Source organism: Lepidochelys olivacea (assembly GCF_965140295.1).
Source record: "Lepidochelys olivacea isolate rLepOli2 genome assembly, chromosome: 1".
Lineage (NCBI taxonomy): Eukaryota > Metazoa > Chordata > Testudines > Cheloniidae > Lepidochelys > Lepidochelys olivacea.
The window spans coordinates 341,952,173-341,980,111 of record NC_140411.1 but is presented as its reverse complement, the minus strand read 5'-3'; the positions used below and the strand labels follow the sequence as shown (position 1 = coordinate 341,980,111).

The following is a 27,939-nucleotide window of genomic DNA, read 5'->3' as shown; positions in this document are numbered from 1 at the left end:
CAAATGTTGACTTAACAATGAACGGCCCCATTACGGGCCATATTGCAAACACCTTATCACATTAATTACTAATATAACTTTACATCCCTCTGTGAGAAGCATTACAGTCAGCATATGACTATGCTTGCTTTTCTTCTGCCTCCTTAAATAGCTAAAGAGGCTAAATTGTATGTAATGATAGACACAAGTGGCCACATTTTGACTACAGTTTCACAGAATTTGGCCCAAAGTCAAGAAACAATTCTTCATAAATAAACGCTGTCTCTATGTCCCTTCCTTTCTTCTTTCCAGTCATGACTGTGTGTATCTATGGGCCTGCCTGCCTTTGAGTTCATCTCTTACAAGTGTCACCTTCCCAAATCCTCCATTCTTTAGTAAGCTGTCTGCCTGCTGGCATGAGATGCTTAAAGGTGTTGTGCAAGATATGTTGTTTATCATGTCAGTCATTATTGCATTTGAATTTACTAAGGTTTTCAGATGGATATGTTCGAGATTAATGAGCTATTTGTTCTCAGTCAAGCAGCGATGAGAAATGCTCTCTTGACTCTAATGAGTTGTATGGATGAATCAGGTTTTGACCTTTTATTTTCAGCTTTTTTTTCCCCCTGAGAAGTGATGGAGTGTTGACTACTTGAGATTTTTTGTTGCTTTGGCCAAGAATGTAGTAAAATTAACACTTGTTGTCTTGGATCTGGGCATTAGGTACTCTGTATTGTTTCAAGCGTGTCTTTCATACCTACATCTTTATTTTTATTGCAGAGGAAGCCAAGATAAGTGATTTAACTTTGACCTATCACAGTAGTAATTAATTTGAACAACGCTTTTTAAGAAGTCTAGCCTTCCCTGAAGCATTCACACAACTTCCATTAACATTCATTGGAGTTATGTGTGCACACAAGGGCATAAACTTCTAAGTATCTACTAATCAGGTAACAAATGATCCAATATTTCCTGTGTTTGTTGTCTTTGCTTTGATTTGACACATTCACAATGTTTTGTGTGGTTGCATGAGCAAAATATTGTTAAAGAACTGTAGCATTTTTAGGAAACAACTCAAGTCTGAGTACAAGGCTGCTATTTAACTGTTACGTCAAGAATATAATGGCTGCAACCTCATTTAGTATCTTACTCAGAGTGCCTCATATGTGTCTTTCTCCCTCTAGCCTACTTCCTTTAAAATGTCAGCAGACTCCATAAGGCCTATAGCCAAAAGTCACTTTCTGACAAAATCAAACTAGTTTGGAAACAGAAGCAGGAGACTCCCTGGTTTTCCCAGACAGTTTGTCCAAAAAGGACTGCTTGGTTTTAGCAGCAAGTTCACTGGGCAGGCAGAAATGCCTGGCTGTGCTGATAAAGCAATCCTGGCAGTATTTGTGCTAGTACTCTCCATATCTTTTCAGCAAATAGGGCAGTGCTCAATTATATCAGATTGACTTTCAGTGGGAACTGGGTTATTTCAAAGCCTTACACAGAAAGATAGATAAAAATATAAAATTCTCTTACTGCCAGATTCCTGTGTAACTGTATTTCTTACACAAGAACCCTAACACAAGAACCCCAAAATGGAGCGAGACAAAGCAGGCTGCTCCCTAAAAGAGAGGAACAGCTCAACCTGCCTGGCTCCAGGATGGCTTTCTGCAGACTGTCTGAAACACAGATTACAAGCTTGCCAGCAGAGCTCCGTAGCCTGCAAGCAGGATCAGGCAACCCTTTAGGATTTAAAGGGACAGCTTGTAATTTTTTCACAATTCTCAATACACCACAGGTTCCTAACTCTCTTGGGCCCTTTCAGGATATTCCAGCCCTTACTCAGAGAGTTTGAATTTTGCAGTTGTTCCACATCTATCCCACAAGGAATATGCATCAAAAGTTAAAGTGATGCCCTAGGATTTTTTAAAACTCGTTAGGCACACGATTGCATGCCTGCTTCATGCATCCAGGAATTGGGGTGCTATGTGTAAAAATGACTGGTGCTGCCTATCTCTGTTTGCAGTTATCCAATAGTACCCTCTGAAATTTCACCTGAAACTATCTCACTAGGAGCCCCCAACTCACTACAGCCCTCTCCCCTGCTTTCACTCTCCACCCTACCTTCCATTTGCACTCTAAGTGGTTACTCCTGTGCAGCCATTAACAATCTCATGGATCTGAAAGCTGAGTGAATGATCCACAGCAACCAATGGGAGTTGGGCACCTAACTGCTTTTGACCCATTGGACAATAAAAGGAGGATACGTATCAATATAATAACTAGTCTGCATGCACATTCTAGGACATATTTTATGTCACTGAAGCTGTGGAACCTTGTTAGAGACATTAGCTGTCGAGCTGGTATTTTGTAACAAGGTAGGCATGCAGGGGAAATTAGTCTGACATTCCTCTGATATGGTGGGCTTCAGTTCAACCACACAAAGGTGAACCACAGATTCAAAGGCGTTTATTCATATGCTGAATACGTCTCTCTCCTCCTGTGTATTTTTTTTCTCCTCGTCTTTACTAGTCTAGCACTTGTAACTACAGAAATGAATGCTGGCCAGTCTAATAGTCTAGTTTCTCTACTCCACTCAGGTGATATCTAGTTTTTACGTGCATTTATCCAAGAGAATTAAAAAGTAATATTTAATTAAAGGTAATGTCATGTGATGAAACCTCCGGGAATTCATCCAACCAAAGTTGGCAACCCTCATTAAAGCATATGATGGTAATAGGTTTCTGCCAATCACTCATATAACCCTGGGAAAGTCATTTAACTCCTCCCTGCCTCAGTTTGAGCCTTTTGTAAAATGGGAATCCATATGTACGTATGAAACTGGAGAAAAGCCTGTTGAGAGTCTTTGGGTTAAGTTTAGAAGCAAGAGCAACAAGGGTGATGTCTTGGTGGGTGTGTGCTATAGACCACCGGACCAGGAGGATGAGGTAGACAAGGCTTTCTTCGGACAATTAACTGAATTTTCCAGAACACAGGCCCTGGTTCTAATGGGGGACTTCAATCACCCTGACATCTGCTGGGAGAGCAATACAACAGTGCACAGACAATCCAGGAAGTTTTTGGAGAGTACTGGGGACAACTTCCTGTTGCAACTACTGGAGGAACCAACTAGGGCCATTCTCCTCTTGACCAGCTGCTTACAAACAGGGAAGATTTGGTATGGGAAGTAGAAGTGAGGGCAACCTGGGCAGAAGTGACCATGAGCTGGTTGAGTTCAGGATCCTCACAAAAGGAGGAAAGGAGAGTAGCAATATATGGCCCCTGGACTTCAGAAAAGCAAACTTTGACTCCCTTAGGGAACTGATGGGCAGGATCCCTTGGGAGGCTAATATGAGAGGGAAAGGAGTCCAGGAAAGCAGGCTGTATTTTAAAGAAGCCTTATTGAGGGCACAGGAATAAACCATCCAGATGTGCAGAAAGAATAGCAAATATGGCAAGCGACCAGCTTGGCTTAACAGTAAAATCTTCGGTGAGCTTAAACACAAAAAGGAAGCTTACAGGAAGTGGAAACTTGGACAGATGACTAAGGAGGAGTATAAAAATATTGCTCGAGCATTCAGGGGTGTAATCCAGAAGGCCACAACACAACTGGAGTTTCAGCTAGCAAGGGATGTGAAGGGTAAGAAGAAGAGTTTCTACAGGTATGTTATCAACAAGAAAAAGGTCAGGGAAAGTGTGGGACACTTACTGAATGGGGGAGGCAACCTAGTGACAGATGATGTGGAAAAAGCTGAAGTACTCAATGCTTTTTTTGCCTCAGTTTTCACAGACAAGGTCAGCTTCCACACTGCTGTCCTGGGCAACACAGTATGGGAGGAGGTGAGCAATACGCAGTGGTGAAAGAACAGGTTAAGGACTATTTAGAAAAGCTGGCCATGCACAAGTCCATGGGTCCAGATCTAATGCATCTAGGGTGCTGAGGGGGTTGGCTGATGTGATTGCAGAGCCATTGGCCATTATCTATGAAAACTCACGGTGATTGGGGGAGGTCCTTGACAATTGGAAAAAGGCAAATATAGTGCCTGTATTTAAAAAAGGGAAGAAGAAGAACCCAGGGAACTACAGACCAGTCAACCTCTCCTCAGTCCCTGGAAAAATCATGGAGCAGGTCCTCAAGGAAACCATTTTGAAGCACTTGGAGGAGAGGAAGATGATCAGGAACAGTCAACATGGATTCACCAAGGGTAAGTCATGCCTGACCAACCTGATTGCCATCTATGATGAGATAACTGGCTCTGTGGATATGGGGAAAGCAGTGGACGTGATACATCTTGACTTTAACAAAGCTTTTGATACGGTCTCCCACAGTATTCTTGCCAGCAAGTTAAAGAAGTATGGATTGCATGAATGGACTGTAAGGTGGCTAGAAAGCTGGCTAGATTGTCGGGCTCAATGGGTAGTGATCAACGGCTCGATGTCTAGTTGGCAGTCAGTAACAAGCAGAGTGCCCAAGAGGTCGGTCCTGGGGCTGGTTTTGTTCAACATCTTTATTAACGATCTGGATAATGGGATGAATTGTACACTCAAGAAGTTCGCAGATAACACTAAGCTAGTGGGAGAGGTAGATATGCTGGAGGGTAGGGATAGGGTCCAGAGTAACCTAGACAAATTAGAGGATTGGGCCAAAAGAAATCTGATGAGGTTCAACAAGGACAAGTGCAGAGTTCTGCACTTAGGACAGAAGAATCCCATGCACCACTACAGGCTGAGGACCGACTGACTAAACAGCAGTTCTGCAGAAAAGGACCTGGGGATTACAGTGGATGAGAAGCTGGATATGAGTTAGTAGTGTGCCCTTGTTGCCAGGCAGGCTAACGGCATAGAACCATAAAATCATAGAATATCAGGGTTGGAAGGGACCTCAGGAGGCCATCTAGTCCAACCCCCTGCTCAAAGCAGGACCAATCCCCAACTAAATCATTCCTGTCAGGGCTTTGTCAAGCCTGACCTTAAAAACCTCTAAGGAAGGAGATTTCACCACCTCTCTAGGTAACCCATTCCAGTGCTCCACCACCCGTCTAGCGGTGTAGCATATTGGGCTGTATTAGTAGGAGCATTGCCAGCAGATCAAAGGAAATGCTTATTTCCCTCTATTCGGCACTAGTGAGGCCACATCCGGAGTATTGTGTCCAGTTTTGGGCCCCCCACTACAGAAAGGACAAATTGGAGAGAGTCCAGCAGAGGGCAAAAAAATTTATCAGAAGGCCGGGGCACATGACTTACGAGGAGAGGCTGAGGGAATTGGGCTTGTTTAGTCTGCAGATGAAAAGAGTCGGGGGGATTTGATAGCAGCCTTCAACTACCTGAAGGCGGTTCCAAAGAGGATGGAGCTAGGCTGTTCTCAGTGGTGGCAGATGACAGAACAAGGAGCAATGGTCTCAAGTTGCAGTGGCGGAGTTCTAGGTTGGATATTAGGAAACACTATTTCACCAGGAGGGTGGTGAAGCACTGGAATGGGTTACCTAGGGAGGTGGTGGAATCTCTATCCTCAGAGGTTTTTAAGGCGCGGCTTGACAAAGCCCTGGTTGGGATGATTTAGTTGGTGTTTGTCCTGCCTTAAGCAGGTATTGGACTAGGTGACCTCCTGAGGTCTCTTCCAGCCCTAATCTTCTATGATTCTATGTTGTAAGGCCAGAAGAGACCACTATGGTCACCTATGCTAACCTCCTGCCATATAATTCCAACCAGTAATTTCTGCTTCACTTAACACTTGAGAAAAAAGATACCTTCACTCACCTCTCAGCAGCCAGAAAGCTGTGCCCATTCCTGTAAACGTCCATCAGCTCCAGACTGGCATATGTTAATTCCCTTTCCCTAGCAGAGTGAGATAGGATAGTAGTACACACAATGCTTCCAAAGTTTCCCTATCAAGGCCAGTCAAATCTTCAGCTTTTATAGCATGCACCAGCCTACCACAGGTCTTCTGTGGCTCCACTGCCTGCCAGCTTCTTCAGGATCCAATTCAAGGTCAGAGTCCTTATCTTCAGGGCACTCAAGGACCTTGGACCAGGCTAGCTCAGAACATGTTGTTTCTCCATCTATGACCCATCAAGATGGCAGCCATCCTCAGGAATGTGCTGGACCTACCCAGGGTAAAACTATCAAGGGCCAAAGGCAAGGTGTTCTTGGTGCTCTCTCTGTCATATCTGGGCCCAGAAGAGGAGGAAATGCAGACACAGAGGAGATCATTTACACACAACTAGCTGCTGTGGAAATTTTTATTGTTTATGCTACAAAACTGAAATCAACACAAAACTTAGTCTTTTCACTGGGGTGAGGGTGGGGGCGGGGGAGAGTGCTGAAACATTTAAAGGGAGAGGACATCACACTCCTCCCCTTATATTGTTAACAAAAAACTATATAACCTAAGAGTTGCAGATGCAGACTCTTAAATTGCAACAGATTATTTTGCCTTGGAATAACAGCGCACTAACAAAGCAATTTATAAAGCACTGGTCTTCACACTCTCTTGGGGTAATGTGGTGTGGCAGTGTCCTGAACAACAGGAAAAGTCAGTGTTAAGGAATCAACCAGACCTGGTACTAAAGTTTCTCCCAACAAGTCATCAAAATTAAGAGTTGTAACAGAAGGACGTTTGGTTGGAGGAACAGAAAGTCCTACTGGAACATGCCTGGACTCTAGTACTTGTTGAGGCTGCAACTGGTCCATATGTCATTTCCATAAAATAGCATTGGATAGTTTTACCCCAAACTGAACAGGTCTCATGCATTTTACAAGTTGTCTAGATACCCATTTCACTCCATAGCAATAGTTACGAGTCCATACTAAGTCTCCAACTTGAAAATAATGATGATGAGTCTCACATCGTCCGTCAATTTGCATAGCTTGGGACTTGGCCACATCTGAGGCAACATCAAGACATTACAGGTCCCAACAGTTACACAAAAATTGCTTCAACAAAGAGTTGCAGATGACTCCTGGGTCATAGCATGTGATATGTTCCTGTAGACAAGCAAGAAAATGTACAATTTTGGCTGATGACCCAAAATAGACTTATTAGCTTTTAAGGCTTGCATAAGTGTTTGTATAAAGCACTCCACTAGTTCATTTGAAGCAAGATGGTAAGGAGCTGAGCATATGTGCTGAATTCCATTTAAAGAGTAGGAACCTCTGAAATTCTTCAGAACAGAATTGAGGTCCATTGTCACTCTTATCTACCGACTGTAACAGTTTTGGCTAAACTGTGGTCTTGGTAGTTGTAGTAGAAGTCATTCTAAAAACTTCTGGCCATTTCAAATGGGCGTCTACTATGACCAAAAACATATAACCTTCTACAAGTCTATCAAAGTCCACATGAATCATGTCCAGGGAGTCTGAGACCATGACCGAGGGTGTAGACGAGCTGGGCCAGGATCAAGCTGAATTTGCTGACACATAGTACAGCACTTCGTCTTCTTCTTAATATCTTTGTTGTTCCCTGGGCACCAGACATGACTCTGGGCTATGGCTTTCATCCATATAATGTCAAACCAACCTTCATGAAGAGATTCCAAAACCTGAGACCAAAGTGATTTTGGAAGGATCACCTGCATTCCCCATAAGATCCAACTGTGATAATTCCCATTGATGTGACACAAATTGTATAAACCTGGGATATTGTTGATCAAACATTGTACCTCATAGTACTGTTCCCTGCACAAGAGAAAGCACATAGATTCACAGATTCATAGATACTAAGGTCAGAAGGGACCATTATGATCCTCTAGTCCGACCTCCTGCACAACGCAGGCTACAGAATCTCACCCACCCACTCCTGCGAAAAACCTCTCATCCTTAGTGATTTCTTTATTGATGTCTTTGCTAGTGACGTGTAACCTATCCACCAAATTCAGATAGAACACTTTATACAAAGTTTCTTTGGGTAGATGGGAGCTTGGGCAAGGCAGGCATGATAGCCCATTAGCATTTGCTGAGTCCCTTTACAGAGCTGAATAGCACTGGAATGAGCTGAAAGTAGCAATTCCCAGTTGCATATGAGCAGCAGCTAATGACAGAATTCCATGTTTTGGTCCAAAAAATTAAATTAATGGGTGACGATCCATCTGCAAGTTAAAATGTCTACCATACAGATAGGTATGGAACTTCCAAATTCTGAAGATAATGCTAAGAGCTTCTCACTCTGTTTACACATAGTTCTCAGGTGTAGTGAGTTTACAAGATGCAAAGGCAATTGGTTTCTCCATGCCATTAGAAAAAGTGGGAAAGAACCGCATCCACTCCATATGATGAAGCATAAAAAGCACATTGCAATGGTAGTAAAGCATCAAAGTGCATAAGAACTTCAGCTGATGTAAACAGTTTCTTTGCTTCCTTACATGCACAATCATGCTTTAGTCCATTTTCCGTTTTTCTTTTATTGTAACAGTTCATGTGAAGGTGCCAATATTCTCGACAGGTTAGGCAGAAATTTACTGTACTAGAATTAACATAACTGTGACAGGTTCTCCGGCAGGGGTGCTTGAAGACCCACTCTTCTCTCTCTCTGGTGATTTCGTTAAGTCCATAACATCAATTAAAGGTCCAAGGTATTCACCTGAAGGTTTGAAAACTCACATTTGTCTTGACATACTCTGAGTCCATGGTCTTCCAAACATTGCAACACAGCACCCAAATTTTGAAGATGATCCTCTTGATCCTTTCCTGTAACAAGTCCTTGGTCATCCCAATAATTTTGAACTCCATTCAGTCCCTTCTGGATCTCATCCATGGCTTTCTGAAACAGGGCAGGTGCCAATGTGATACCGAAATGCAACCAGATGTAATAAAATTAGCACTTTTGTGTGTTGATTATGAAATATTTGCGAGATGCTGGATCAATTTCCATTTGTAGGTATGAACTGAGCAAATCCAAGTTACTGAAACTCTGTCCATCACTAAGAGCAGCAACCAGATCTTCAATACAAGGTAGTGGATAGTAGTCTAAACATAAAACTGGATTCAGTGTCACTTTGAAATCTCCATGAATTTAGACTGAACCATCCTTCTTGATCATTGGTATGGTGGGTATAGCCCATTCCCTCTGTGAAACTGGTGACATGACTCCAATGTTCAGTAAATGGTCCAAATCAACTTTCTACTGGAGTATAAGGCACAACTCTGGGCTTGCAGTATTTTGTCTGGCTGTCAGACTTAACAGTGAGCTTCACTGATATGCTGCTCATCTGTCCAAATTCTTTTTCAAAAAATTCAGAGTGTCTGTCCAGTATTTCTTGGAGATTTTGAGGTGTTGTCATGAACAGTGTCATCTCAGTACAATTCACCTTGAGATTTTCAAGCTAATAAGCTAATAATTGTGGATACTTTCCTTCAATCACATTCAAGGGTAAAACAACTGATTTTCCATCTAACTGAACTTTCACCTGGAGTATCCCTTTTGGGACCAACTTTTCTCTGGCATAAGTCTTCAGAACCATGGAGGTTTCTTCCAGAGGAGCTTGAGACAATGTCTGGTGACAGATGCAAAAATCAGTGAAACAGCAGCTCCATTATCAAGCCCCATTCTTGTAGGAACTCCTTCAATCACAGGTGTGACCCAGATGCCATCTCTGACTGCAGCTTCCAATAACATGTACTGATGAATCTTGGTCAGTGTCACTAGAGCTCTTTTCTTTTTCCACATTATGAATTCCTACTTCCACCCTTTCATAGGTTCAGTCTTCATAGGAGTCTTCTTAGCTGAACAGTTACTCTGTGTTGCTGGTTGTTGATCACGGCAATGTGTCCTTTCTTCTCGCTCATCCTGCAAATAACCTGATGTGCCTAGCAATCCTTCTGAGCATGGTTTGCTCACAATGGCCATATGGAAATTCCTTACATTCCTGTGGTCCTGTGTCTCACTGATTCGTGAGATAAACTTCACAGTTTGCACTAAATTCCTTCTCTGCAGTCTCCAGGGCAATTGCTACTTCATCAGTCTTCTTGAATATAATCTCTGAAGTCAATAACTTCTTCTAGACCTGGTCATTGCATAAAACAGACACTAACTGGTCACACAGGGCACCACTTAATGTTTGTTCAAAGTGACAGTGCACTCACAACTTTCTGAGAGCAGGAACGAAATGTGCTAACAACTCCACACTTCCCTGATATTGCTAATGCAAACCAGTATCATTGTGCTATCATCGATGGGTTAGGAGAACAGTATTCCTGCCCTGCTGCAGCAATTGCAGTATACGTGGCAGTTCCGGGCACAGTTGGCAACAATAGGTCATGCAGCAGTGCATATGCCTTCGGACCTATCACTGTCAGTAAGGTTGAAATTCTTCTATCTGGAATGGCTTTGCAGGTTACAGATTGCTCAAAACATTTTAGGTATATCACCCTGGATTTGCAGTTGCCGTCTAATTCACCAATCTGGCCCTCCAAAGTTGCCATTTTCTCTGCTCTCCTCTTGGACTTCACACCCGCCAGGAGGCCTTTTCTGCCACAGGAAGACTACTTGTTGTTATTGCACTATCTGCACTCATAGGCGCCGACTTCCCCTCTTTCCCCTGGGTGCTTGACCCCCCAGCTCTGCCCCCGACCCTCACCTCAGTCCACCCCTTCCATGAGGCCCTGCCCCTGCCCCGCCGCTTCCCACCCCCATTCCAACCCCTTCCCCAAAGTCCCTGCCCCACTCCGCCCCTTCCCTGCCAATATACCATCTCCTTTCCCAAGTCCCCACCCCGGCCCCGCCTCTTCCCCACCTCCTCCCCTGAGCACGCCACTTTCCAGCTCCTACCCCCCTCCCAGAGGTTGCTAAAGCTGCCAAACAGCTGTTTGGCGGCGGCCAGGTGGGAAATGCTGGGAGGTAGGCGGAGGAGTTGGGGGGGGCAGGGGAGGAGGAGGTAGGGTGGAAGGTGAGGGGAGCTTGGCTGCCGGTGGGTGCAGAGCACCCACTAATTTTTCCCCATGGGTGCTCCAGCCCTGCCTCTTCTGGCTCTGTGCCAGCACTAGAGTGCACTAATCTGCCTTTGGCTGTATTTGTGCTCCCTCTACTGGCTATTGTCCCCCAGCGCTCCTAAGCTGTTTGCCTGTCTGCCTGTTTGCACATGGTTAACTGGTATGGCTACTTACTTCCCCATCACTACTTTGTTTGAAGTAGCTCGGGGCAGCAACCTATTCCTTTGTTCTGTTTTTTAATTGCCATTCCTCCTCTCTAGCTGGCTGGTTCACACTGTCCCAGCAGCAAAAAGCAGCAGTCTGTCACTTTGTATCTCCAGGAGAACTTTTCCCCTCTTTTTATGGCTACTTTTTCTTCTTGTTGTTCAGGCAATGGGAGCACTGGACATGCATGCGACCGAAATCCTTCATTGCCAAATTCCTAGCTGGACCCAGCAGAGAAGGAGATACAGACACAGAGAAGCTCATTTAAGCATGGCTAGTTTGATTCTTCACACTGCAAAACTGAAATCAACACAAACCTGAGGCTTTTTACTGGGAAGGGGAAGAGTGCTCAAACATTTAAAGGGTCACTGCATCACAGTGGCCTAGTCTGTGGTACTGTCCATCGATGCAGGTCAGAATGTGTGGTTTTAGAGGCTGAATTTAAATCCCATCTTTTTGCAGAAGCCTAGGGGTCTGTCTAATAGCGGGATACAGATTTAAGCAGCTGAATCCTAGGGTGGCAAAAATAGTCCATTTTGGTGAGTTGTATGCTAATATTTAAACTTGTGTCATACTACAGTGACTGGCATCCTATGACCCACCATACTTCATAGAGGTGACATGAAGTTTTGTGCTTAAGATATGCTTAAGTTTTGTGCATCATTTTGAGACCCTCAGATGAAAGGCACGATGTAATATTGCGCAAGGTCCTGGCCTTCAGGCCTGAAAAGATAAGTTTTTTTAAAAAGCTACAATGAAAGAGCTGGTTACCCTCAAGACATTTAATTACCATTGTGGTATAAATACTGACAGAAGCAGATTCAGTAACATTGGCTGAATAATGTATTTGATTTCACAGTATTTTTCAAACACACTGTTTGACAGTGTCTTGTCTTATCCACCTGACTTATATAAGCCGTGTTGAACTGTTCTGTCTTGAATATAATAACCAAGGATCATTAGAAAGAAATTACATTTTCACTAAACTGAGATAGGGAGAAAATACAGAACCATCCAGTGACAGAATGAGGTGTATGTTAGAATTGAGCTTCCCAGGTTTCCATGTGTGATGGGAAAAGGCCAGATGGCTATAGAAAAGTAGTGGGAGATAGATATATTAGCTCCAGGCTAAACAAACCCCTGGTACCAGGATAAGTAAAATGGCAGCTGCTCGAGGTCAATTAAGACACCTGGGGCCAATTAAGAACTTTCCAGAAGGCAGGGAGAACACTAGATTGATTGGGACACCTGAAGCCAATCAGGGACTGGCTGAAACTAGTTAAAAGCCTCCCAGTTAGTCAGGTGGGTGTGGATGTCAGGAGCTATGGGAGGAAGTTGCGCTGTTGGAGAGACTGAGCAGTACACACCACATCAGGTACAAGGAAGGAGGCCCTGAGGTAAGGGTGAAGTGGAGCATGAGGAAGTGGGGGCTGTTGTGGGGAAGTAGCCCAGTGAATTGTATGTGTCATGTTTCTAAAAGGTCAGCTACCATAGCTGATACTATTAGGGTCAATGGGCTTGAGCCTGGAGTAGAGGGTAGGCCTGGGCTTCCCCCTTTGCCCCTGATTAATCGCTGAGACTGGGAGACAACAGAGACTATGCAAGGGAGGATAGCTTCTCCTCACCTCCCTCGCTGGCTTATGAAGAAAATGGTTCAGTAGACTGTGACCCTTGTCTCCAGAGAGAGAAGGGTTACGTGGAGGGTCACAGTGAGCCTCTGAAGCTACTGAGAAGGGTTACGTGGAGGGTCACAGTGAGCCTCTGAAGCTACTGAAATCCACCAGGGAACGTGGGACCCACAGAGACAAGGACAGAGCTTTGGCACACATGGTAACCATTAAACTTGCTAGGAGAAAATGAAGCTTTTGCCCAAAATCCAAACTCTTTTAGTGGTACATAAGCACTCTTTGATTTTTAGTGAATGTAGCACTCAGTCCAAGAACTGATAGGCCTGAAGTTCTCTACCCTCGGAATGGATACAGCATAGCCAATGGCCATGAAACTCTTCCACAGTGACCTGTGGCGACCTGGAGGAACCACTAATAGACGTGAGAGGTAGCTTCGGCTCCATGTTGATTGAAACCTTGGCTTCTCAGACACGACAGCCAGCAGGGCTGCCACTTGTGCCACCAGTGGTAATGACTTTCAGTTCTTTTCAGTGTATGTACTGGCACGATGGGCCCGCAAAACCTTCTCAATAATCATCTTCATGTGTTCATAGCTAGATTCTGATGCTCATCCAAAGTATCTAAACATTTTTTCCTCCGGAAATCAGACAGCTTGTCAGAATAGCTTTCCAGTGGGATTTCCTCTCTGACCAAAAGAGCAGCCTTTGCCGTGCTTCTGATCCTTGCTGGAACTGGAAGTTCAGTGGCAGCAAACACAGGGGGAAAAAAACAGGAAAAAACATTGAAAAATAAAGTTGGCCAAATATTTCTGTACTTGAAGACCAATTTCATGTGGTTTCAGTCTGAGTTTCAGGGCAATGGTTGGTAGGATGATGATGATTATTAATTGTTTATATTGCAGTAGCTTCTAGAGGCCCCCAACAGACATTGGCGGTCCTATTGTGTCAGGAGCTGTACAGATACATAGCAGAAGCCAATCTCTCCCTCAAAGACCTCACCACTGAATTAGATAAAACAGACAAAGGGCGAATAAAAAGGAAACATGAGAATGAGACACAAAGAGACTAAATGACTTGCCCAAAATTACAAAGGGAGCATCTGTCAGAGCTCAAATCCCAGTTCAGTGTCTTCACAACAAACCCATCTTCTTCTGGGATTCCTAGTTTGTCTGAAATGGTTCAAATATCTCTGGAAATAGTCCCTGTGTTGCTAATGATTTTATCATTCAAGATTGTCAAATGTACAATAAGCACCGGTATTCAAATGTGCCTCTGCCTAAATGTTCCCTTAATGGCTGCAATGTTTTCCTTAGGAATGGAATAGAGAATAGGTCTGGTTTATTTGTTTTTACTTCTTTTTACAAATGATCACATAGTAAAGCTGAAGTAGACCCTGTTTTCTAACATATCAAAGCATTTGTTTTACTATTGAATTTTTTGGTGCTGGCTCTCTGGAGGCCCCTGCTGCTATGAGCTAATGCAAATTACATCAGGAAATCCAAGGGGCTTAGTAAATGCTAAATATTAATTCAAGATGTTTTTCAAACTGCATAAACAGTATCATCCCCAAAATCCAAAGCAGATACAAACAATGTTAAATGAATAGCTGTATTGTATTTTTATCTGGATGACATCCATGAAAATGGGCTTTTCACCCAGCAAGTCAATTTCACTTGTGCTTCTACTATACCAATTGGCCATGAATTCAAAGTGGACAAGAGTCATTAAGGAATCTACTCCTGTGCCCAAGGGATCTCCCAAGTCATGATATGGTATGGGCTCGTCCTTTTGTTGAGTGGCATGCCTTTTCCTGATGCCACCCATGGACTGTTACATTGGTCTTATTTTTAAAGAAGCAGAGTGGGACTCAGGAAATCTATGTTCAATTTCCTGCTTTGCAACAGACTTTTTCTGTAATCTTGGGCAAATCACTCAATCCCTCTGTACAGCTGTTGCACACATATGAATGCAGAGAGCAGTATTTCCTTTTTATTGTCTAGACCGTAACAGACAGTGCCTGTCCCAAAGAGTTTACAATGTACATGTCCAGCATCAGGAATGGGGGAGAAGGGGCCTGATCTCAGCTATGGCCTCTAGGCACAACAGTAATACAAAGAGTGAGTAATACTTTCAGTGGGAACCATTAAACACATTTTACGATTCTCAAGTGACTTACCACAATGCCCCCTATCTAAATGTAACGTGACATCCTTGGATGGGTCGTCAACAATGGGAATTGAACCCTGGACTTCTGGAGCTAAAAGCCTGAACTGCTATCACCTAAGCAAAAACACCCAACTATTAGGCCACTGCAGATGCTTAAACCTCTGTGTGGTCCCATCACTAGAAGAGAACAGCGAGCCATCTGGTGTAAATGGGCGTTATGCTAAGAATAGGAAGATCTTATAGTAACTGTAGGTACTTCCAGTGCTGAGTGTTTTAATGACACCCACTGTTTTGGGTGTTGCCTCTGCTTCTCTTGGAGTTCTATGATGACATGGGCATATTTCTAATATAGCAGAGGGCTCTGCCCTTGGTTGATACTTGGAATGTAACCATCGGCTCAGGACAAACTCACACTATCTTGTGATTCCTCAGGGACACACCCATGCATGCTCGGTGACATCACTAGCAGTTGCACAATTGCCCCGTATGACAATTAGGGATGCTGGAGTAACAGGTTCTGCCTTAGAGGGTGCACAAAGCAGCATGATATATTATGACTTTCTATGGCTAAGAAGGTGATGTGGGGGGGATGCCTTCTTTTCTCCTAGAAGCTATAAGCCTTTGCTTTTGGAGGCTAGGAGGCACATGATGTTTCTATGGGCTACTGGCAATGAAGACAATTTTCTATGGAATCGCTCTCAGTATTTCTAAAAATATGGAATCAAGCCCAGTATTACTGGTTATATCATTTATGAACATGAAATTTATTTCACGACGGAACTATATTTTAAAAACAGCAGCTTAATGTTGTTTCTGCCTTGCTGTCAATGGTAACCAGCCAGTCATTTATTGTTTGTGGAGGATGCTAAGTAATACATAACATTGCCGCCCATGAATTTAAACTAATCAGCACTCTCAGTTCTCTGTTTTACAACTGGCCATAAACAGTTTATTTATGGACTATGTGAATAGTAATGTGTCCCTGCCTTCTCCTGTTCTGAGAAATAATGACAGGCAAAAAACAGTGTTCAAATAGTAATCAATGTGATACTGCTAAAAAAAAAAGGCAAATGCCTTTCTGGGATGTATTAACAGGAGTATTATACGTAATTACTCTGCTTTATTCAGCACTGAATAAAGGGTGAGGCCTCATCTGGAGTCCTGTGTTCCGTTTCGGGCACCACACTTTATGAAATGTGGACAAACTGGAGACAGTCCAGAGGAGAGCAACAAAAATAAAAGGTTTACAAAACATGACGTATGAGGGAGAGATGGAAAGAATTAGGCATGTTTAATCTACAGAGGAGAAGACTGAGGGGGAGACCTGTTAGCAATCTACAACTATGTAAAAGGTTGTTGTAAAGAAGACAAGGATTGATTGTTTTTCATGTCCACCAAGGGTAGGATATGAAATAATCAGCTTAGTTTGCAATAAGGGATACTTACGTTAGATATTAGTGAAAAACTTTCAAACAATAAGGCTAGATAAGGTTACCTAGGGAAGTTGCCTTTATCATTGGAGGGTTTTAAGAACAGGTTAGACAAACACTAGTGTACTTAATCCTTTCTCTGCTTGGGGGGCTGGACTAGATGACCTTCTGAAGTTCCTTCCAGCCCTACATTTCTGTGATTCTTAAAATTAAAAAAAGGTGGAATGTGACAGCAAAAAATTAGTAGAGAAAAAGGTGGTCTTGTAGTAGAGGCTCTGGGCTGGATCATAGATGTGATATACAGCCTAATTAGCTGTTCCTTTTTTTTTGTCAAAAATGGATTTTTGTCAAATGAAAACTTTTGTGGAAATTTTCTTGTTAATTCATTGTTTTTCAGAAAACTGTTTTCAAAATTGAAAATGTTTTTACCAAAACTTGAAATATTTTAACCAAAAATCATTTTTGAATATCAAAAATTGTTACTGGAAATAAAAATATTTTTTAAACAGAAAAGAATTTTCAAAAACTGATTTTTTTAATTTATTTTCAGTTTTGGTTTTTCAATGAAAATCTGAACAAGTGCTCCTGGGAAATTTTGATGAAAATGGGGGAAGGGGAAAATGAAAAGTAAAATTAATTTTCAATGAAGATTTTTTTTTTATTTTATCAGTTCTATGAAATCCTGTGGTTAGGGCACTGGCTTAGAACACAGGAGACCCAGATCCAATTCCCTGCTCTGCCATGGACTTCCTGGGTGACCTTGGGCAAGTCGCTTATCCTCTTTGTGCCTCCGTTTCCCAGCTGGAAAATGGTTACCGTAAAGCTTCCATACTTCCCAGGGGTGTTGTGAGGATAAATATATGAAAAATCATGAAGCACTTTGAGATCTACTCATGAAAAGTACTATATAAAAATGGGCATTATTGTTGTGAGTATCATTAACAAAACTGAGATAGGTAAGTATAAATTAGATATCAGAACTGAGACACAGAGATTAAATAATTTCCCAAGGTCACCCAGTGAGTCACTAGCTGAACTGACAGTAGAACGGAAGAGTTCTTGACTTCCAGTCCTGGGCTCTAAACTCTTGCCCTTAATCTTTTCTTAGAGGCCAACAATGTTTAGCTAAAACCATGAGCCATGATTTTTGAACTTAGGTGCCTTACTTCAGAAGTCTACATTGATAGTCACCTAAATAAACTTGGCCTGATTTTTCAGAGGTACCCACTGTGACAGAGACCCCTTGGCAAAGGGTCCCCTGTTCTTTGCAAACATCTCTTACCTCAGACCAGATAAACTCATGACAGCAAACACATATCTTGCAGGATTCCTATCCATAAAGAATAATATGTAGAGTATCGACAGAGAGCTCATAACATCTTCATAATCATTGGGAGATGTATGTATGGGTAATATTTAAGGATCAGTGTATTGATACTGGACGTACGCTTTGTGGAGAAAAAAGTAGACTGGTAGCCAGGATGTCCCAGTAACAGCCCATGTGGGCAAGGGGGAGTTGTCTCCTTGCCCTGTCTGGCCAGTGACGACGCCATGCAAGGCTCAGTTGTTTAACCTTGTGTAATACTAAGACTTTGAATGGGAAACCATCAGAGGAAACAACAAACAACCAAAAGCACATAAAGATAAAATATGAAACTTCTCAAGGCAGGGATTCAACCTATATGAATAGCAACAAAAGCCTGTTTTCAGTATAACCGCGTGAGGGGAAGGACACTTGCACTCACTCACGGAGGAAACCGCTTGAGGAGTGGGAAGGTGGGGGGATGGGAATTCATGAACACTTGGATCCTGGTTTATCTGAAACCAGCCAGCTCTGCAGAAGACTGAACTTTTGGGGGGGAAAGTTTACTTTATTATACAGCAAAGGTAACTATTAAGTGCCGATCCAAGTTCATGTTTTATGTTTTGTTCTGTGTTGTAACCCAGTGTTTCCATCACTTTCTTTTGTTTCTAATTAAATCTTCATCCTTTCTTAAATAAGCCTACTTTTGTTTTATCGAAAGTGATCACAAGTGCTGTAAAAAGAACAGGGGGACTTGTGGCACCTTAGAGACTAACAAATTTATTTGAGCATAAGCTTTCGTGAGCTACATCTCACTTCATCAGATGCATACAAGTGCTGTGTGTTTTTACAGGAGCAGTGGTTTAAGGTAAAACTGGCAAACTGGGGTACACTGCTCCTTTGTGTGCAGAGGATCTGGAAGTTCTGTGAGAAGCCAGGGTCAGGGGCTGGATATCACAGGGGAAGGACTGTAAGGGACTTGGCGATTGGGGTGCCCCTATTGCTAACCTGCAAGGCAAAGTCAGGGCTGCTACAGCCCAGAGGAGAGAGCTTGAGTGGCTGAAAGGATGGTGGTGCTGGGGAACTGACACCCAGCAACTACAAGAAAGACTCCCTCTCGCTGGAGATGACTCATAGTCCTGGGCACCCCAAGAACAGTCACACAAACATACAGTTCCCATTTACTTCAGTGGGTATATGAGTGCTCAGCACCTTTTAATAGCAGGCTACTTTTCATGAAAGGCTCTAACAAAATCTGTGGGTATCTTTCCATTGACTTCATGGGGCCTTAGACTGGGTCTTGAGTGCCTAAATATGGATTTAGGTGCCTAACTTCAGGCACCTGCTTTTGAAAATTTTAGCTGTGTATCACCACTTACATGTTGGAGTGTTGGACTTGGCGAAGACAAGTTAATCAGTCTGAGACACTGACATTAAGGGCCATAGTCTGACACCCTTATTCACAGGGAGAGCTACCTTACTTTGGGCTAGTCTACATTAGAAAGGAATTTGCCAATACAGCTATACCAGTATAGCTATGCTGGTGGAGTCCCCCAGTGCAGATGCAAATTATACTGGCATAAGGAGTTCTTTTGCTGGTATAGTTAAAACCACCTCCCTGAATAGCATAACTGGCTCTGTGAATGAGGGGAAAGCAGTGGACGTGTTGTTCCTTGAATTTAGCAAAGCTTTTGATACGGTCTCCCACAGTATTCTTGCCAGCAAGTTAAAGAAGTATGGGCTGGATGAATGGAATATAAGGTGGATAGAAAGCTGGCTAGATTGTCGGGTTCAACGGGTAGTGATCAATGGCTCCATGTCTAGTTGGCAGCCGGTATGAAGCGGAGTGCTCCAAGGGTTGGTCCTGGGGCCAATTCAATATCTTCATTAATGATCTGGAGGATGGCGTGGACTGCACCCTCAGCAAGTCTGCAGATGACACTATACTGGGAGGAGCAGTAGATATGCTGGAGGGGAGGGATAGGATACAGAGGGACCTAGACAAATTAGAGGATTGAGCCAAAATAAATCTGATGAGGTTCAACAAAGACAAATGCAGAATCCTGCACTTAGGACGGAAGAATCCAATGCACCGCTACAGACTAGGGACCAATGGCGAGGCAGCAGTTCTACAGAAAAGGACCTAGGGGTTACAGCGGACGAGAAGCTGGATCTGAGTCAACAGTTTGCCCTTGTTGTTAAGAAGGCTAACGGCATTTTGGGTTGTATAAGTAGGGGCATTGCCAGCAGATCGAGGGATGTGATTGTTGCCCTCTGTTCGACATTGGTGAGGCCTCATCTGGAGTACCGTGTCCAGTTTTGGGCCCCACACTACAAGAAGGATGTGGAAAAATTGGAAAGCATCCAGTAGAGGGCAACAAAAATGATTAGGGGACTGGAACACATGACTTATGAGGAGAGGCTGTGGAAACTGGGATTCTTTAGACTGCAGAAGAGAAGAATGAGGCGGGATTTGATAGGTGCTTTCAACTACCTGAAAGGGGGTTCCAAAGAGGACAGATAGCAGACGACAGAACAAGGAGTAATGGTCTCAAGTTGCAGTGGGGGAGGTTTAGGTTGGATATTAGGAAAACCTTTTTCACTAGGAGGGTGGTCAAGCACTGGAATGCATTACCTAGGGAAGTGGTGGAATCTCCTTCCTTAGAGATTTTTAAGGTCAGGCTTGATGAAGCCCTGGCTGGGATGATTTAGTTGGAGATTGGTCCTGCTTTGAGCAGGGGGTTGGACTAGATGACCACCTGAGGTCCCTTCCAAGCCTGATATTCTTTGATTCTATGATAAGCTATATCAGTGAAATGACTCTTTTGCATGTACAGTTGCATCTGCAAAGTGGGTTTCGCTGGCATAGCTTAGTCCATCAGGAGTATGAATTTTTTCACATCTCTGACTGACATACCTATGCTGACAAAACTTTGTGGTGTAAACCGGGCCTTTGAGGTTAGACCTCTCGAAATACATGGCACTACTCATGAAATTTACTACTCAGTTTGCACAGTTGTGGTAGACTCTTGCCCTAATACAGGATGAGGGTTATTCAGCATCTGGGCTTTAGGAACAGTCTAAAGAAAACCGCTCATTGAGATTTTCTGACTTCCCAATTTTGGCTTGTTTGGAATGTTTGTGAAGGTTAAACAAAAGGAATCACTTGTTGTTTTTCCCCCACCAGTGTCACTTGAAACACTGCCTTTGTGACATCAGACATCTTTTGTTATTTCAAACACAGAAAATAAGATGAGGCTCTCTTTCCCTGCATAAAATAAAACATTCCCATTTTAGGCTCCAGTGAGACTGTTTGGCACTCTATGCAAACCATATCCAGAGGTCAGGAGCAATAAAATATTCTGTTACCTTTAATGGATTCAAGGGATTATTTTCCATGTGCCAAAATGTTATGTCTGAAAGCTGCAGGAATCTTGAATGGTTGGATGATTCTCCCAAAATGTTCAGGGTTGAGAATGTTTACTTTTCTGATGATTTTCCACTGTCCCATTTTGTTAAGAGGAGGTCATGATAGGATAGTTTTGATTCTTGGGATATTGACTCACTGTAGAGATTCCTGTGTTCCTTGCAGAGTTCAATGCTAACTGGCTTCAGAGGCTGCTCATGGCTAGCTTTCTAATGAAACCAACTTTGAATATTTCCCCTCGGCAAGTTTTAACTAGGGACCACTGAATTTCTTGGGGTTCAAGGCAGAGAAAACCTCTCAGACTAGCTTCCCAGAGCTAATGTACCATGAAACTGGGTCAGAAGTGTGCGTTATGAACTGTGCTAGCTTCAAGGTATGATCAGGGTGGGGATATGGCCAGTGATTCTGTGCTGGATATGAATTCATCGACTGAAGATCATGCACACGCAGGAAGGGAGCACAGCAATCATGGACTGACTACTGCTGCTGGAGGGAAAGATCTATCCATCTGCATATATACCTCCCACATCTGAACACCTCTTACTAGTTAATAGAATTTATCTTCTCAACAGCCCTGTGAGATAGGACATTTCTATCCTTGTTTTACAGAGCGGAAGCTAAGGCAGAGGTAGATTAAATGACTTTCCTATGGTCATGAGGAAGTCTGTGGCCGAGCTGGAAACTGAACCTAGGTTTTAGATGGAGCTTGTTGGAAAAATGTAATTTCTCTCACACACACAAATTGGATTGGTTTTCACAGGAGGAAAAATTCTGAAAAATTCAATTTTGTGGGAACAGACACTGAATTTTTTTGCTTTGTCCGAGGGCTGCCAAACATCCCAGGTAAATGGCTCCCTGGGGGTGTCAGGCAGCTCTGGAGGCAGCTGCCCAGGATGGCTGGGGAGTCCAGGTTGGCAGCAAACCTTTGTCAAGTTTCAACAAAACTGACAAGTTCCTACGGAATGTTTGAATTCAGTCAGAATCAGCACTTCCAGTGGAAAAGTGTTCAGTCGGAAACCTTTCACCTGGCTCTAGTTCTAATCCAGTGCCCTGTCTACAAGATGATCTCTCCTCCCATGCACTGCCATGTGACTAAACCCATGAACTTGGCCCGTGAGCGACGAGCAGACCTAATATCTGTTCCATTGCAGTCATGTTTCATTATACTTTTTTCTCTCTCTCACCCTCTCTACTCCTTTTCCCTGTCAAGTCTCTCTAGATTTTCATTCTACTCCATTTTTAACTTTTTTATTGAATTCTTCCACCCCCACCACCATTTCTTTCTGCTCCTTTTCTTCTAAGTAGGAGGCAAACCAAATAAAACCTGATTTTAGATAAGACTTTCCAACTTACGATGCTTGATTGAGTGAGTTCAAAATGGCCCAAAATGGGTTTGCCTTCCGCTGGCTTTAGGATGTCCCTGAGATGTAGCATTGGAGTAGAATGACATATTAATAGATAGCAAGAGATAGGGCCTTGGAGAACTCTTTCCCACACACCAAATAGACTAACCCAGCGATGATGGGTCAAAGTTGACTTGTGCCTTCATAGTATGTACAAAGTTTAGTGGCCACTTCAGAGAATATAAATCAACTGTAAGGGAGACTTTATGTATGTCCTTTCTTGTTTAGCTGTGCATCCATAATCTAAAACAAAAGTTACTCACAGTGAAAATACATTGGTGCACTTTGTTTATGGAAAACAATATTTAGTTGCTTCCACTTTTTTTTGACATTCCCCCATAGTCTGTATTCTAGGCCAGCCCCTTACCAAGAGTCAAAATTCTTTGGTTCTGTCCCCACGTCTGCCGATTAATCACTTTAGGGAAGTCATCTAACTTGCCTGTGCTTCAGTTTTCACCCACCCATAAAAGATGCAACATAACACGCCTTTATTTATTATTGCGTTTCTGCTGTAGACATCTGGGGTGTACAATAACTTTAGTATTGTCTTTCTAAAACAATCTTATTTTTTCTGTAATGCAGTGTGAGTCTCATGCATCAAAACTTCGTCTGTGCTCTATACCAGTGGACCATATCCACTACTAATGTTAAGTACTCCCAACATGTGCTATAACTAACATCCATCCGTGCGTGGTGAACAAGGAGACTGATGCTAAAGGCCTTAAACTCAAAGGCACAGGTAGTTGGTGTAACTGCTGCAAGGACTAAACATGCATGTAGTTACATAAAACCTTATTGGTCATTATAAAATTAGTTGGAAAAGAAACAGAAGAAACTACATAAATTTTAATATTTCTTGATGGAGGGACTGAATATCACAGGAGAAACCCACAAGGATAGCAGGTGAAAATATCCATACTACAGAGCCTTTCACATGTAGGTCACCGGTTCACAGTGCCTGACAGTTACTGCCATTTGAGTGTGTTGACCTACCTGAAATAGGGACAGGTGGACCCATTACAGAGCCACTGGCATCTTTAGGGTTGAATCCTGCAAGGTGCGGAGCTCCCTCAACTACCACTGATTCCAGGGTACTCAGCATCTCATGGAAGGGCTTCACAACTGGTGGGATGAAGCAGTCTCAGCAGAGGAACAAAGCACTGAACGAGTCCCGGACAGTCTGTTGGTACCTCCAGGTTAATGTGAAGGTGCACTGGAAGGGGTGAAATGGGGGCCAGATTGGAAGCTTGAACTGTTATGGTACGTCTACACAGCAGAGAAAAACCTTCAGCTGGCCTGTACCGGCCAACTCGGGCTCACGGGGCTTGGGCTGCGGGGCTGTACCACTGCTACGTAGACTTCAGGATGGGGCTGGAACCTGAGCTCGGGACCCTCCAGCCCAAGCCCAGAAGTCTACACAGCAATGAAACAGCCCCTCAGCCTGAGTTCCACAAGCCCGAGTTGGCTGGCATGGGCCAGCCGTGGGTGTCTAGTTGCTGTGTAGACATACCCTTACTGACCATACTGTATCTTTCCAGTGGCTAAAGAACTTCAGCGTCTCGGGTTGCTAGTTCATCTATCACAAATATTTTAAAAATATATCTTAAAAGGAGAACAAGCTACTCCTCATTTTGGCCCATGTTATTAAAACTCTTGGATGAAGATACATTAATCAGATTCTTCATGCTCTGCACTGATGTGAATTTGTTTAGCATTTGCTAAACACTGGTTCGGTAATTCCTAAAGTGCTTGTATCTGACAATGCAAGATGATTGACAGCCATTGAAGTGCTCTGTACCTTGCCTTATCGAGGTGGGAGGGAGGGAATGCATTTCTGATGAGACCTGGAAATTAACTAGAAAAAAATCACAGAGCTACCACTTGATTACCATTGGCTCAAGCTAAATTTCTTTTCATAAGAGTTGTTTAATCATGTGCTGAGCCTGGAAGTCCTATCCTATTAAGTAAAAGCGGTATGAGACAGTGAAAAGTCCATCTCTGCAGCATGAAAATTCAGCTCTGCTTAGAGCTCTGCTGGTGTCTAAGTGAATTTGCACTGACGACACCCATGGCTTGTCAGATCAGAAATGGTCTTTCATCCCTGTCCTTGTCTTTCTTATCCTATCATCTATTTTTCAGGAATCGTAAATGATTATTTCATTTCTGCAGTCGGCATTAAGGCTGTTTTTTGCAGGGAAAAAACTTAATAAGAAAAACAAAAAAACAGATGCATTGTTTTGAGGGCCCAACTAACACATCCACATAACAAACTCAGCTCATTATTATGCATTATCTACCGCTGTTTGCTGCAATGCAATATTTACACTTTGGCATTAAGGCAGGAGACGGTCCTCGTTATGCGGCACAGCCACCGCTGATAAATCGACACAATGGTTTTTCAGAAACATGAAGAATTGAAAATGGTTCATCTGGGGACTGCAAGCACTATGAATTCTTTATATCTAACAGTTGGCCTGCACTGACCCAAAGGATATTAGATTTCTTAGGAGCAAACATGCTATGCTGAAATGTACTTAAAACGCTCTCTCAGCGGCCTGCAGTGGCTGGCCCCCCATCATCACTGGCCTTTGCCAAACAGAGCTTCATCTCCCTCTGTGCAACCCTTGCTCCCTTTCCTTATGCCTCCTGCTGGCTGCCTAGTCTCTTTCATGCTGGCATGATGCAGGCCACATGTGGGGGTTGGGAGGGGTAAGTGAGTGCAACAGTGGACGCTAGAGGAGGTTGCTCCCAAGACCTGGATTTTAATAGCCATGTCACTGGGATTGTTTTTACAGCTGGCAGGCCAGAGTGATCGTTGGCTGCCTCTTCTCATTTCTGTTGGCTCCTTCCTCCTGAATCCCCATCAAATCTGCTTCTACTGCAGCCATGCAAGGGGCTGCACTGGGCTGCTGTTATGGCCTGCAGAGCAGCAGGCTCTGACCTTACATTAAAAAAAATAATGTGATACTGAAGAGCTGCCCAATGGCCCAGCAGACAGCACATCATGCTGCTCTGTCAGCATTGAGGCTTAGCCGAGGCATTGACCTATCGGTGCTGGCACAGCTGATCAGCATTTACCCAAGATAGAGTGAAGCAGAGTCCTTTAGATGAGTGCTACCTGGGAGGCAAAATGTTGGCAAGACTTGTAAGGACCCTATATATAGAGAGAGAGACTCTTACCTCTAAGGCAGTACAATACATATGAGGATGATGATGACAATGCCTGACACTTCTGAGAATCTCAAAGCACTTTGCCCATAGGAATTAGTTAAGCCTCACAACACCTTTCTGGAGTAATTAGGTATCAATATTATCCCTATTTTTTTTTTTGCTTTCTGTTGGGGAATCAGGCACAGAGGTCCATTGACTTATCCAAGCTTCTTATAGAAGCCGTCCAAACTCTCAGTCCTCTGATCTAGCCGCTAGATTATGCTCCTTTCCATTCAGCTGTCTTCCCTCCCCTTCTCTCTGCAGAGTCCCCAGGGTGATGCATTGTCTTTCTATCCCTCCTATCCCCATGGATCTCCTCCATTTCCTGCTTCTTAAAAAGCCCCATCAACTGAATAAGCCTGCTTGCAGGGGAAAGCTGGGTGGGGTTTTTCCACCCAGAGTCCATCCAAGTTGCTTCTGACAGTGACTGGTGTTTCTAGAGAGCTGCTTGATGCTGAGCATGGCCCCTCTACAGCACTCCAGCCCCTGTCACTGGGACCTAAACTCAGATTTTCTGGGTGACAGCGTAGTGCATGGTGCTGCCATTACTGGTCTAGGCCAGCCCCTTGTTTGAAAGATAATTAGAAGAATGGGAGGGAGGAAGAGAAGGGAATAGAATTCAAGAGGATGAAAGGCTGTCAGGTAATTGAGACAATCTTTAATTGAACTATACTTTCACTGACTGCAGCACACAAAGAGCTTTACTGCGCCGTTGCTGTGGAAACCTTAACTTTGAGCTTCCTGACACATGATTAAAATCATAGACTTCAATGCTTCATTATCACAGCGAGATTTCTCATAAGGTAGCCAGCACAACAGTGGAGCCTGAAGATTTAGGGCCAGTTTGTCCCCTCTGATTTTTAGCCACCAAGGCTGATTCCAGGAAAGAAATAGCCACTCAAGTGGACAGAAATTTAGCAGAGAGAGTTTAAGTGGCATCATTCCCCAGTCCTACGAAAGCACCTCCATGTGGATACTGCATGGATGGGACTCTGTAGCCTTTGAAGACCAAGGAGGAAGCAGAGCCAGGTGAGAGCTGCTGTACGTGGGCATAGAAGTTCTGATGTCCTTGAGCGTGCTCCCAACAAATGCTGAATTTCTTATGGATCTCAGGACATCTGCAGGGTTAGAGGGGCATTGTGGGTGGCCAAACCCTACCCATTGGAGGGAATTATGATTATGATGAGTATGACTTATTTTTTGGCATTCCTACACACTATGATAATGCAATCAGCGATAGGGCCTTTGATTACAAATGATGCAGAAACTCCATAGCATCAAGGCATTTGTGCTTTCCCCTTCCCTTTGACCCTCCAGTGGCTTTCAACAGTAGAAACTAAGGGAGGGCCTGTAATGCATTAATAACATTTTGAAAGAGGAGGTGATCTGCCCTGACTCCACCCCCTCTTCTACGCAATATCACCAAACACATATAACCTCCACCCTAGTTATAAACTTTATTTTTTCCTCAACTCTCCTGCCTACTCTCTTAACTTCTCTCAGCCACAGCTATTGTTTATATTTAACTCTGTTAAGCATTTTGGATGAAAGATGCTATATTCAAATTAATGGAATTGCACAGGGACAGGGTAGAATTTGACCCATGATTCACCATTCTGAATCCTACCACTGTTCCGTCTATCTTGATATCCAGGCAGTGGCTTATATCTCATGTTTCAGGGGAAGAGGAGAATTACCCATAGCACATCTAGCCATTTGTGCAATTCTGAACGTGGGAGCAATGAGTAATTTCCTGACCTCCTGGGCAATTAGTTTATGCCCTGAAGTAGGATGTTTGATTACCCTTCTTATAAACTTAGCTTGCAGTGTTAATGGCTGTAAAATTATCCAGTGTCTGATTAGATCCAGTCACAGAATTTGTCTCAACGCTTTCCAGTAGCAGTGAATTATCCATTGACCATCTGCTGCATAAACGGTTTGTTCAAAACACACTGTCCTTTGATTTCTTGGGTCCATCCATGCAGCAGGATTATAAAAGGGATAGATCATTTTTCACAATACCCTTCATAATTTGAACTCAATCAAGGCCCCGCAATTTTGTTCCAAACTAAATATTACTCTTTATTTAAAAATCTCATGTAAATCCTGTATTCTAATAATACAATACCTGATTTTAAGAGCTGGGCAGGAAATGGTTTTCTTGTCCTAGGAAAAATTGACAGTTTTCAAATTTTTTTCCTGTCCCAAATCAAGATGAAAATCCAATCTCAAAAATTTTCACAAACTGACAATCCAACACCAAAATAAACCAAAACAAA

At 43.2% G+C, this 27,939-nt stretch overlaps 1 protein-coding gene across 2 annotated transcripts in view; it reads right to left on the bottom strand.

Annotated features, from left to right (window-relative positions):
- Nucleotides 1–27,939, bottom strand: part of LOC311515160 (uncharacterized protein) — a 70,917-nt gene that overhangs the window by 9,713 nt on the left and 33,265 nt on the right. The window contains exon 2 of one of the 2 annotated variants that reach the window (XR_014710066.1): nt 23,444–23,663. The exons of the other annotated variant lie outside the window; for it this stretch is intronic. The gene's annotated coding sequence lies outside the window, so the exon portion shown is untranslated. The remainder of the gene's footprint in view (nt 1–23,443; nt 23,664–27,939) is intronic. 2 annotated transcript variants of the gene reach the window in all.